The following is a 12,540-nucleotide window of genomic DNA, read 5'->3' as shown; positions in this document are numbered from 1 at the left end:
ATGGATTGGGGAGCCTATGTTTAGAGAAAGGAAGCCACAGGCATGGAGGAGGCTGTCCATGGCCCGTGGTCACAGAAGGAGGTCATGGACAGAGCTCTGGTAACACAGACGTGGGAGCGGTAGGCAGAGCAGGTCTGGGGAGGAAAGGGTTAGCTGCAGGCCACTCTCTACCTTGACTGGGGAAGAAAGAAAGATGACCGGGTCAAATCGCCTCATAATCGCTAATGTCAGAGCCCCTGGCAAACACACTAATGATATTGGCTAGCAGAAGTGTTCTTATCTATGGAATGCTTTTAGCAAGATGTACCATATCTGTCCAGCACTGCTTATGGTAAACAAACATGGACCCTATGGATTTATGGGGTAGGGCTCCCTGGGAAATGTGCAAACTGTGTAACTATCAGAGAATAAAATGGAGATACTGCATGAACAAGATAGCTCCCTTTATAGTAAGGGATGGCTCGCATGGGTCACATGAGACCTCTTCTGATAACCTGAATGAGGCAAAAAAAAAAGAAAAAAAATGGTCTTAGGGAGTAGTACAGGTGGTCTTGAGCCTCATGCTTTACCTGTGCCTCACAATTATTTTGATCCTTGCAATTTCTGGCGTGCGTGTTAAGTCCCTTCAGTCATGTCAGACTCTTTGCGACCCTATAGACTATAGCCCAACAGGCTTCTCTATCCATGGTAGTCAACAGGCAAGAATACTGGAGAAGGTTGCCATGTCCTCCTCCAGGGGATCTGCCCAACCCAGGGACTGAACCTGTGTCTCTCACATCTCCTGATTTGGCAGGCTGTCTTTACCGCTAGCCCAACTTGGGAAGCCCTTGTAATTATTAGTAAAACTTAATACTGGATAAGGGTTCTGATTCTTAGGAAGCTGACTTTTCAGTCTGAGTCACTGTATTTTGTCTCAAGGACAGAAACTTGCTAAACTTGGCCATAATCTTTTGAATTTTCTGCCCAGCCCCAGGACTGTGCCAGACTTGAGAAGTGACTCCTTGATCTTGCTGATGAATGAGCATATTGGGACGGGAGAGGAGCCATGAAAGGCTTTCTATGCCAGGTAAGGTGATATTTTGTCCAAACAGAGGCAGCAAGATGCTACTGAAGGCCTGAATGTAGGGAAGTGACAAGGTCAGATTCAAACTCCAGAGAGGCCCCTAGGTCAGTGTAGAACCCGCCTGGGAGAAGGTAAGCCTGAGAGCAAAGACCCAGGTTGGAGCTCATCCAGGAGAAAAAGCACGGGGCCCTGGATAGGTCGTGGCAGTGGGAATGAAGAACAACTGGTGAATTTAAGACTTGTTTAAGAGTTAGCATGGATGGCGCATGGGAACTGAAAATTTGGCAAGGAGCAGTGAGAAAGAGGGAGCTGAGGTTTCTCACTTGGGTAAGTAGATGGTTAATGGTGCTAGAGATAGGGCTGGGGAGCATGGGGACAAGGAGACTTGGGGAAGATGAGAGGTCCTGCTCTGAACATTTCAGTGTCTTTGGAAAATCCTCACAGAGTTAGTTGGATAACGCAGTTCTGAAACTCAAGAGCCATGACTGGGCTGGAGATAGAAAGCAGATTCCAGGTGGTGGATGATGCCTTGAGCCAGATGAGATTTCAAAAGAAATGTGGATGGTGAAGAATGAAAAGGCTCAAGCCAAGGAACACCAAAGATTGAGGCAAGAATTTGCAAAATGGAGTACAAAGACCTCATGCATCAGATGACCAAGGGGGGTGTAAAATGCAGATTCCTGAGCCTGCATGAAAAGCACACGACGTATGGAGGGTAGACTATTCTCTCAATAAATGTGTCTGTGAATGAAGACCAGGAGAAGAAGAGCTGAAAGGAGAGGAGAGAGGAAAGAACTCCACTGTGTATAGGGATGAGACACAAACATGCCTGAATGCTGATGGAATAGTTCAGTAAAGGGAGAGCATGAAGACAGCGCAACAAACGGCCCTTAAGACAGCAGCAAGTGGTGGCATTAGCCTTGGTTAAAAAGACATCTGGAGAATAAAGACAGGATGGTGGACAATGTCTTAAAATTTAATTGGCATTGCCACTTGACATCTTCTATTTTCTCTGCAGAGCAAGACCTGGGGTTAACTGCAAAGAGAGAGCGAGAAGGAGGTGATAGCAGAGGTTTGTGGAGGGAAACAAGCAATAGAAGTGAAGCAATACTAACAATGCCCATGGTTCTATAGTGAGTATGCTGCTGCTGCTAAGTCACTTCAGTCGTGTCCGACTCTGTTCGACCCCAGAGTCGGCAGCCCACCAGGCTCCCCCGTCCCTGGGATTCCCCAGGCAAGAACACTGGAGTGGGTTGCCATTTCCTTCTCCAATGCATGAAAGTGAAAAGTGAAAGTGAAGTCGCTCAGTCGTGTCCGACTCTTAGCGACCCCATGGACTGCAGCCTTCCAGGCTCCTCTGTCCATGGGATTTTCCAGGCAAGAGTACTGGAGTATGGTGCCATTGCCTTCTCTGCTATAGTGAGTATATGTTGGCTCAAAATGTGAGCCAGTTGAGATGATTTTGTCCAGGTCAACAGAGCCTAGCCCGAGAAAGTTCTTTCTACAGTCTCCATACTTGTGAGCTTTTGCTTGCTTGCTTGCTAAGTCACTTCAGTCGTGTCCAACTCTGTGTGACCCCATAGACGGCAGCCCACCAGGCTCCCCCATCCCTGGGATTCTCCAAACAAGAACACTGGAGTGGGTTGCCATTTCCTTCTCCAATGCGTAAAAGTGAGAAGTGAAAGTGAAGTCGCTCAGTCGTGTCCGACTCTTAGCGACCCCATGGACTGCAGCCCACCAGGCTCCTCCATCCATGGGATTTTCCAGGCAAGAGTACTGGAGTGGGGTGCCATTGCCTTCTCCATAGTGACCCCATGGATTGCAGCCTAACAGGCTCCTCTGTCCACGGGATTTTCCAAGCAAGAGTACTGGAGTGGGGTGCCATTGTGAGCTTTTAGGTCACATAAAAAATCAGAGCCTATACTGAACAGACCTTTGCCTCTCCACTTAGCTTCTAGGAGGGACGGGATGAACGACACCACCCTGAGGTGAGTGGGCTGCCATGCCAGCATCCAGGGGATCTTCCTGACGCAGGCTTGAACCCATGCCTCTAATGTCTCCTGCATTGGCAGGCTGGTTCTTTACCACTGTGCCACCTGGGAAGCCCACAGAGGATCTTGAGGGAATTAAAATCACTCAAGTGAACATAGAAGCCAATCAGCAGAATCCACGTAGGGGTTGCATGAAGGTCAGAGGTTCCAGTGGGTTCCATATGAGCTTCAGTCTGTGTAGCCATTGTTCCCTCCAAGCTTGTGCTCAGAGCGTCCTAGGGGCTGTTTAATGGAAAGGTCTGGCTCTACTCCAACCTCATTCATCAGAATCTCTGGGGTACAACCCATTGGTTACACTGATAACCTCCTAACCTTAGGAGCCCTGGGCCAGGGCCTGACACAGGCATGCAAACCAGAAACGCAGAGTCATCAGTGTCCAGGCTTGACAGGCTCTAGGATGCTGACTCACAGCTCTCACAGACAATGACCAAAGCTCAAGTGCCAATATCTTCATTTGCAGCTGGTTCTGCTGTCTGACCAGCACGTCCTCTCCCCGAGGACCAGCGATACAGGAATCCAGGGCACTAGAGTGTCACTAGGGGAGCCCGTGGCACCAGGCTGTGACAATCCTTCTTCACGACAGAGGCCAGGTGCAGCCATTCAGGGCCCTCCGACACGTGCCCCTGGGCCACCCTAATTCCTTTGCTCCACTGGGCTGGTGAGACTCCATGATGAGCACCGCCTTCACATGCATTCGGTCAGTTGGTCAGTGATTTCCAAGCTTTCCTGACCCACTGCCTCTTGAAGGGATTTTGTGTCCTTGCTTTGCTCCATTTTATGACTTAATGTCTGGGTTGAGTGGTCAGAGGGCCACTGCATCCCCCTCACATTCAGATTCTTGGGTACACTTCACACTTTTAGGGTACTGCCTCATCCCCATTCACAGATAAGGGAACCAAGGCCACCCAGGGTAAATGTCAGACCCGAGGCCACCTGCCTTCCTCCTGGGAAAGGCTGAGGTCAGTGATAGCAGAGACGGCCAAGAGGGGAGAGGCTGGCTTGGGGGCAGCAAGGCCCTCCTCCACCACCACCCAGTAACCTGAACACCCTCCCACCCTCCAACTCCTTAGCATCTCTCCATCCACCAGGTCTCCAAGCCAGAAGCCTGACCTCCTCACTCTGCTCAGTATGGCTGCAGCCTCTTCCCACTGGCCATCTCCACTCCCACCAAACTCAGCCTTTCCCAGGAGGAAGCCATGTGCCCTTGGACCTGACACCCACCCTGGGTGGCCTCACAGCTGACGAGATAGTCGGCCTGCAGCCCAGACATTCCGGTTGAGTGACCCTCGCTGCCACTGTCAAGTAAACTATCAGTCAAGACCCTGAGTTTCAACATAAGTCAGCTAAATCCAAAAGGCTACTGTGAGGCTCCGATAGCAGAAGAGGCTACAAGCAGTGTTCTGGCTTCAGGTCTAGCTGGATCCAGAAGCTTGACCCACGCCCTCTGGACCTGTGTTTGAGCTCCTGCTCTTGGTTCTCCGTCTGGTCTGTCTCTGGGCTTTGTTTTCCTCTGTGCGATTTTCACTCTCGGGCACACTCTCTCCACATGTGGGAGTCTCAAAGCTCTGGATTGACAATATCACAATCCCAAATCCTGAAGGAGAGAGCTCTCCTCTCCAAAACCCCTCAAGAGTACCAGCATTGAACCAACTTTGCCCTGGACAACTGAGAGTACCTGGGGGAGTCAGATGCACTGATGTACCAGGCCTGAGTCACATGCAGTCTCTGGAGTTATCACACCCCATCCACATGGACTCGGAGTGAAGATGGAGTGGATTCCCAAAGAAAAGGGTGCTCTATTGCCAGAAGAAGGAGATGACTATTGAGCCAGCAATTAGTATTTTCTACTGTAATGAGCAGAGCTCTCTGTCTGGATCCAAGGGGAGGAGGTGAGGATCAGAGGCCATCTAGGTCCAGGCCATACCCAAGGAGCAATAACCCATTCTCCTCCTTATGACTGAAGCAGCTTTGCTAGCACCTACAGAGGGCACTCTCCCCCTCAACAGAAGATACCCCAAAGGTTTTAGGGGATGGTATTTGGTGGGGATGAAAACATGGAAAGAGGAGCAAGATGGGAGAGAACGACTCACCAGGCTCCTAATCCTATTAATGATTATGGCAAGAAGGAGCTGAATTTGACAGAACATGGTCACGCTCAGAAAGAGCCATGGGTGGCTGTTTTCTGGGGCAAAGGAGAAGAGGTGTTGTGAGAAACCAGGTCTTTGGGGAGCAAAGCACAAATGAAAGGGGAAGAGGAGACTTGGAAGAAGGCAGAGAAGTGAGGCTGGGCTACAGGTGTGGCCCCTTCAGAAGGATGAGGACACAAAGCTGTTCAGAGACCTGACCGCTGCAGAGCAGAGCACCACAGGTCTCAGGTTTAGCACCTGCTTTTAATAAACTTCCTTCTTAATTAACAGCAGAGTACAGGATGGGGAAAGAGACTGCCAGCTAGAAAAAGCCAGGTTAGTGCTCTGACAGTTCAGACTTCCTTCAGGGCCAGTTTGAGCCCACCCTGCACACACGTGCTCTCCCCTAGCCCTCAGGAGCCTCCCTCCTCTCAGCTCCTAAGCCCACCCCATCTCATCTGTCACTCCTGTGGTTCATGAAGGATGATCTTGTCTCCCTGACTACATCTTAGACCAGTTCATGACAATGCATACATAAGTCAGAACCACCTAGGGCATGGGTTAAACATGCAGGCCCTGGGCCCATCCTTGAAGATTCTGACCTGGAAGTCTGAACAGGTCCTGGGCATCTGTGCTCATGAGCTCACGACAGGCTCCCTTGAGTGTCCTGAAGCAGAGCCGAGTTGAAGAACCGCAGTCAGAAATACAAGGGTTACTAAAGCAGAGAGGGAGATTCCCCATGACATGAAGGTGACTTACTAGAACAACTTTGACCTGAATGTCCAGGACATGCTACTTGGGGTTTTTTTCAATAAAACTTTATTGAAACAGGGCCAAAACCACCTCATTTACATATTGCCTACGGCTGCTTTCAGGTCTTGGCAGAGTTGAGTCCTTGTGGCAGAAACCATATGGCCCAGAAAGCCAAAATAGTTACTACCTAGCCCTTTCCGGGGAAAGTTTGCCAGCCCCCGAGTTCCGAATTAGAAGGCAATCTCTGAGTTCCAAAAATATATCTCTTGGTCACAGATTTAGAGCCAGAAAGACCTGCTTCTTCCTCTCTTCGCACAGCGGTCATACCACCTCCACTGTTGGGACTGTGTCATGGTGTCTGCTGTTCTACATACTCAGAATCCACTGCCTCCTTCTGGAAACAACCTCTTACTTTGGGGAACCCCTTGCCCTGATTAGATGGAATCTTAATGAAACTGTCAGTCAAAACACACTTCCTTCTTATCTTGGTAGCTGAGCCGATCCCATACTCTCTCCCTGCATTGGGACCTTGAGCTGAGAAGGGAGGAACTGACAGCCTTTAGATCTCCTTTCATCCTCATCATGGAGCCTAAAGAGGCAGCAGGGAACCCAGTTCCCAGGTTCCCGGGCTACCCTGCTCTGCCCATCAGAGTTGATTTTTCAACCTTTTCTGTGGTTCTATGGATGGCCCCGACTCCTCCCAATATCCCTTTTACCATAAGTTAAACAGTGCTTACACCCCAAAAAGCCCATTTGACGCCAGATGTGGGGATTGAACTAGGCGATGGGATCTGCCTGTTTCACAGATGGACATCTGGCCTCTAGGGAGGAAGGGGACAGGGGACAAGGCTCTAGACTTTGGTCCTCTGTCCTCACATCTCCTCTAATTACAATGCTACCTACCCCTACAATCAAAGTCAGGAGCATCAGGCAATGTCAATCCCCAAATCTTTTTCAGAAATGAATAAATATACAACAAGGAGCACTCCTCAGACAGCAAGCAATGATGACAACTCTGTAGAAAGAATGAACCCCAACAAGAACTGTGTGTGTGTGTGTGTGTGTGTGTGTGATGTAATATCAGGAATTAAAAAGCGTCAAGAGATCAAGTGGGAGGAACATGAAATGTGAATGAGATGAAAGACATATTTCTGTGCATGTAATAATGACTCTAATGAGTCTTCTCTCCAAGTCCCGCATCATAAAGTACAAACGCAGGGAAGGGATCGGGGAGGGGAGTGGAGATTGTGGGGGGAGACTTTCATGTGCAAGCGAGATTAGCAGGTGGGTGGAGGAGGAAAAGACAAGAGCAGAAAGAACTGCCCATGCAGGGCTGTGGGCTCTTTCCCATCACTGGCCTCCCAGGAGGTGCCTGGTGGTCATGGAGGCAGCCGGCAGGCCCCAGAGCACTGGAATCCCACCACCCTGTAGTTGATGACCCGGGCCCATGCCAGCCCACTTGGACAGAGGCAATGTAGGTGCCTTCCAGCTGGCCAAGTCCCTCTGCCAATGTGGCCACCTAAGTAGGAGCTCGTGTTGGCATTTCTTGGCCATTGCTGAGGTTCCCCAACTGGCCAGGAGCAATTATGCATGGGGAGACATGGCTGGGCTTTAAAGGCAGACGGAGCATGGCTACCAGCTCAGGCACTGTCATCCCCTGGTGTGGGACTCTGAGCAGGTGACAATACGCTCCAGCTTCTTCAGCACTACTGGGAGGTTCAACGAGACAGCACACATAAGCCTCTCAGTCCAGCCACAGAGAAGATGTTCCCCAACCATCAGTCCCCTTCCCCCCAGCCCACTCTGCTGTCGGACAGGGAGCCACCCAGTCAACAGCTGCCACCAGCATCATTTGGCGCCCATCACCTCATGTGATGTTCACAGAAGCTGGGAGACAGGAGAAGCCTGAGCTGCTCATCACACCAGACAGAAAAAGATGCAGCAGCAGACTGGTGGGTAAGAAGCATCTATCTCTGTCCATCGCCTCCCTGAACAAATGGTAAGGCAAGACCCCGTGTAAGGCGCATCCAGGTGGAGCCAGCCCAGAGGCCAGGTTGCAACAACCTGGACAAGGTGCATTTCCATGACAACCTCTCCTTCCACAGTCATTGTCATCTTCCTCCCACTTGTGGAAACCCTCAAAATGCCCAGGCCAAGCATTCATTGCCCTCCAGCAGCCAGCTCTCCCAGGTGACGCAGAAGAAAGATCTGTGGCTCTTCAGGCATGGCTGAGCTCCATGGGGACGAGCAAATGGCCACAAGAGGCAGAGCCAGAAACTTCTGCTGTGTTTGCATCATCAGGCCAACATGCTGGGGAAATAGCAAAGCATAAATGGCACTTACTGTGAATCAGGGACTTTAGTACACTAACTCATTTAACTGCTGGAAAATTTTATAAGATAGACATTACTATTATCTTCATTTTACATAAAAATAATCCAAGGCACAGAGAGGCTAAGCAACTTGTCCATGGTCACACAGCTAGTAAGTGGTGAAGGTGGGATTCAAACCCAGGTCGTCTAGTTCTGAAGTCCCCAAAGGACTTCATGGTATTAGGTAAGCCCATAAGAGAAGGGGGCTGGTGATAGGAGGGCTGGGAGGTAGGGATCAGTAAGTCCCACCTGAAAGGAAGCAGAGGGTGAAGCTGGAGGATTATTCTGTTTGCTGTCCTAGATGTCATTTAGGAGAGGCAGGTCAGGGACTGGGGCTTCAGAAGATGACAGAGTCCTGGACCTTCTGTGACATCTCAGGGTTGTTCTTTTCATGGTCTGCTAACTGTCCACCTGTCGTGATCAGCAACCATGCAGTTAAACTACAAAAGCCTATGTCTTGTCGAGGAAGCAAGCTGTGTGCCAGGCATGGTGGAGCAACTATGGAGGATGAAATGGACGTCCATACCGCACAGGAGCCAGGGCAGGATGGGCTGGAGCACCAGGCAGGCCTCAGAAAAGGGGCAGGAGAACCAAGCCTGTTCTCGTATCAGGATCCCAAATGTACTTAAATAATGTTTTTTGTATAATTACTGGTTTAATGTCATCCAATTGGCTCTAAGTGAGAAAGTGAGCAAATGGATGTCCATCTTGTTAAACTCATGTCCCAAGGTGCTTGGTTCAGAGCCTGATGCATAGTAGGTACTCAATAAATATTTATTAAATGAATGAGCAAAGAGAATAAGTATAAGCCAGTGTTTCTCAGCCTCAACACTACTGACATTTGGGGCTGGATATGGTAGCTGTCCAGACTTCCCTGGTGGCTCAGACAAAAAAAAAATCCACCTGCAATGCAGGAGATGGGCTTTGATCCCTGGGTCAAGAACCTCTGGAGAAGGGACTGGTTACCCACTCCAGTATTCTTGCCTGGAGAATTCCTTAGACAGAGGTGCCTGGCAGGCTGCAGTCCATGGGATTGAAAAGAGTCAGACATGACTGAGCGACTAACACACCAAGGGGTTGTCCTGTGCATTTCAGAATGTTAGCAACATCCATGGCCTCAAACCACTGCATGCCGGTGTACCTGCTCCCAGACCTAACAACTAAAAATGCCTTTGACACTGCCAGTGTCTCCTGAGGGAACAGGCTGCCCCTAGTTGAGAACCACTAGTATAAGCCAATATCCTTGGCAAGTGCCATTAATTGAACAAAGGAAGTCAAATTGAATCTACTCATTCAATGGGCAGGAGGGGAGCTGAGTACCAGGAGCCAGAAAGGGGCTGAGAAAAGAAGGCATGAAGTCAGGGCCACACACAGAACACCCACATGATTATCAAGGCTGGAGCCCAGTTTGCCTGTTCAGTTGTGAGACATCGGGGGTGAGTTGCACCTATTTGAACACACAGAATCGGGGCAGGTGGGGATAAGAAGGGTGATCAGGGAGAGAGACAGACTGAGACCAGACACTGGAGTAAGGACACAAACGGTCCCTGGCTTGGGCCTGAGTACAGATCAGACACAAGAAGGCCCTGTGTGGTTCCTGACACAGGGACTTTTGACAGGTGGCCTTGCTACAGAGACCCTCTCTTGTCTGCACTTTGAAGCTTGCCCTGTGAGACATGGCCTCATGCCCAGGAGGCCTGTGGATGAGGTGGTCTCAGCAGACCTCCTCAGAAGGATTAGCCAGTGACATTACAGCTACATGATGGCCTCGTTATTATTACACACACACTCTCCCTGTCTAAGCTTCTGCACCCTGATTTGTTTATTTCTGAAAACTGTTTCCAGCAAGACACCAAGCTGGGCTGTGAGAGATAGCACTGACTCAGCCATTTCCCCATCCTCAGCATAAAAGGGTCTAAAAAGAATAATTTAAGCTCCTCTGGAGTGAGATCATTTAATGAATCTTCTCGATGCTAAGAGGTTTTATATGCCTTTTTAAAAATCCTTCCCCAAGCACAGGGCTATGATATTACCTTGGAGAGTGGAGAGATGAAGTGATACACGTATGCACAGCACACGGGGAGGAAGGAGGTGGTTTCCTTGGCAACAGCATCCATGTTCTGGCTTCCCTTGGCTAAATTGGAATATATTGAAATATCTGCTTTGGGCGCCTCTCCTGCGAAGGGAAATGAGTGGTTTTCTATTTAGGCAATCTCAAAACCATGGGCCTGCAGCTGGGGAGCCATGTTCTGTGAGTCTGACACATTTGATGGGGGCAAGGCAGTTAGCAAGCTGGCAGATGTCCTCGGCCTTCGTCCGTAAAACCAAACCATCCTTTCCAGAGCCAAAGGAAAATGAACGCAGCAAACGCAGGAGGCTCAACTGGCCCAACACACAGGACTCCATGATGCATAGTCTTTGTGCTTCCGCTATTTTACTGCTTTCCGAACACGCCCAGCTCAAGAGATCAGGCTCTGACAGTCTGCACACAATGTGCTTAAAATGAGAATGGCTCTAAGAAAAATAGAGACCTACCCAAAAATGTGCTCAACTGATCTGCTCCAATCTTTGGCAATAGAGAGGCAAGTATGGATCAAAAGCATGGTGCCTGGCACACAGTTGGATGCCAACATCTGCATTTGTGGACTTGGGGTCAGGTAGAGCTGGTTTTTTCTCCTGGTTTCACCATTAATATTCCACATGACTTAATACAAATTCCATAAGCCCTGTGGCCTCAGTCTCCTCATCTGTAAAGTGGGGATAGAATTTCTGGGAAGATTATATGTGGTGACCCATCAAATGCCTGGCACAGAAGGGGCATTCAGTCATGTTTCTTCTCATCACCAAGAAACAAGCAGCCTCTTGTTTCTTTAGGATAGAGAAACTTACCAAAACAGAGAGAGAACAGTATCTTAGAGGCTAGGAATAACTGCACCAAAGGAAAGTGCTTCTTTTCTATTTGGATATCTTTGTTCCTAGGGTGCTTTTGCAGAGCTGAAATGGCCCAAGCTTGGAAAGATCTGGATAAGCAGGACAGAAGGACCAACTCAAGCCCAACTGGAGAACCAGCTACAAGCCCTAGAGGAACAGAATGGGCCAAAGACACTACAAGATACTGAGGTCCAGGCAGGCCAATGGTGGGGAACACTGCAGAGGCCAGTGGTGGCTGCCAACCAAAGCATCAGCCAACAGCAGGGCCCAAGGTGGGGGTGGGGGGAAGGGGGGCTCAAAGAACAGAGGAGGACTGGCTCTGTGTGTCAGGGACACAATCCTTAGAACAAGGCTCTCTATTTCAAGACCCTCACAGAAGATTATTTTCTGCATTATTTTCTGCTCTAATATCTCATGCCCCTTATTGCTAGGAAGGTCTTTCTGGAGCCTCAGTTAAAATCGTGCTTCCATTTAAACGTACACATCAGGACCAAAGATTTCCCATTAGAAGCACAGAGTTCATTCCTGATTCCTATATTGATGCTCTTTCTAGAGACCTCTCTGAATAAAAAACTGCATTCTGATACTTACTGTGTGACCTTGGGAAAAACCTTTATAAGCCGTACTTGAAGTGTACGGAATGACCACCTCTTCCTAAAGTCACAGGATTGCTGCAAAGTTATGGTTACCAGGTAGGCAGTGTTGTGAGTGCAAATATACCATCTGTGTCTTTATTCCTCCTGCCTGTATATCTTCTGGCCATCTGTGAAACAAGGGTTTGTTACTTAGCTGAAGAATGTACAAGTAGGGGATTTCCTCCCCTCCCCCCGCCCCCCAGGGAAAGGTGAAAGGGAATTGAAAATGCAATAATTTAGAAGTTCCTCTAAGAAAAATTAACTACTACAAGTCATTTATAAATTTCTGAAAAAGAGCATCAAAAGGGATATTTGCACTGCAGATATTGAATTAAGTTCTAAAGCTACAATAATTAAAACAGTGTGGTTTCAGCAAAGAAACTGGTAGACAGAGCAATGAAATTGACTCAATAGATTTGAAATTTTTATATGCTTTTAAGACAGAATTCCATAGATGGACAAGGATAGGGTGTCAGGGGGCAATTAGGGGTCTCAAAGTCTGAACAGTGCAAAAGGGACATAAATGAGAATGGAATGTGCCCCAGTGGGGGTGTTGGAGCCCAAAAGGGGTGAGGAGGGCATCTGAGGAGTCAGGGACAGCCCAGAAGG

The 12,540-nt window shown here is 49.0% G+C and overlaps 1 protein-coding gene and 2 long non-coding RNA genes across 5 annotated transcripts in view; all 3 read right to left on the bottom strand.

The window, feature by feature from the left end:
• The window catches only part of RPS24 (ribosomal protein S24), a 257,955-nt gene that overhangs the window by 56,101 nt on the left and 189,314 nt on the right, over window positions 1-12,540 (bottom strand). The window lies entirely within an intron of this gene.
• Window positions 1-12,540, bottom strand: part of LOC139180440 (uncharacterized) — a 142,085-nt gene that overhangs the window by 25,000 nt on the left and 104,545 nt on the right. The window lies entirely within an intron of this gene.
• LOC139180367 (uncharacterized) lies at window positions 8,600-12,058 on the bottom strand. Its single transcript, XR_011564638.1, has 3 exons — window positions 11,888-12,058; window positions 10,399-10,541; window positions 8,600-8,776 (listed from the first exon to the last, which is right to left on the bottom strand). It is a non-coding gene; the product is annotated as an uncharacterized lncRNA (long non-coding RNA).

This window comes from Bos indicus, chromosome 28 (genome assembly GCF_029378745.1).
Source record: "Bos indicus isolate NIAB-ARS_2022 breed Sahiwal x Tharparkar chromosome 28, NIAB-ARS_B.indTharparkar_mat_pri_1.0, whole genome shotgun sequence".
Classification (NCBI taxonomy): Eukaryota; Metazoa; Chordata; class Mammalia; order Artiodactyla; family Bovidae; genus Bos; species Bos indicus.
Note: the sequence above shows the minus strand (reverse complement) of the source record. Positions and strands in the feature narration are given on the sequence as shown.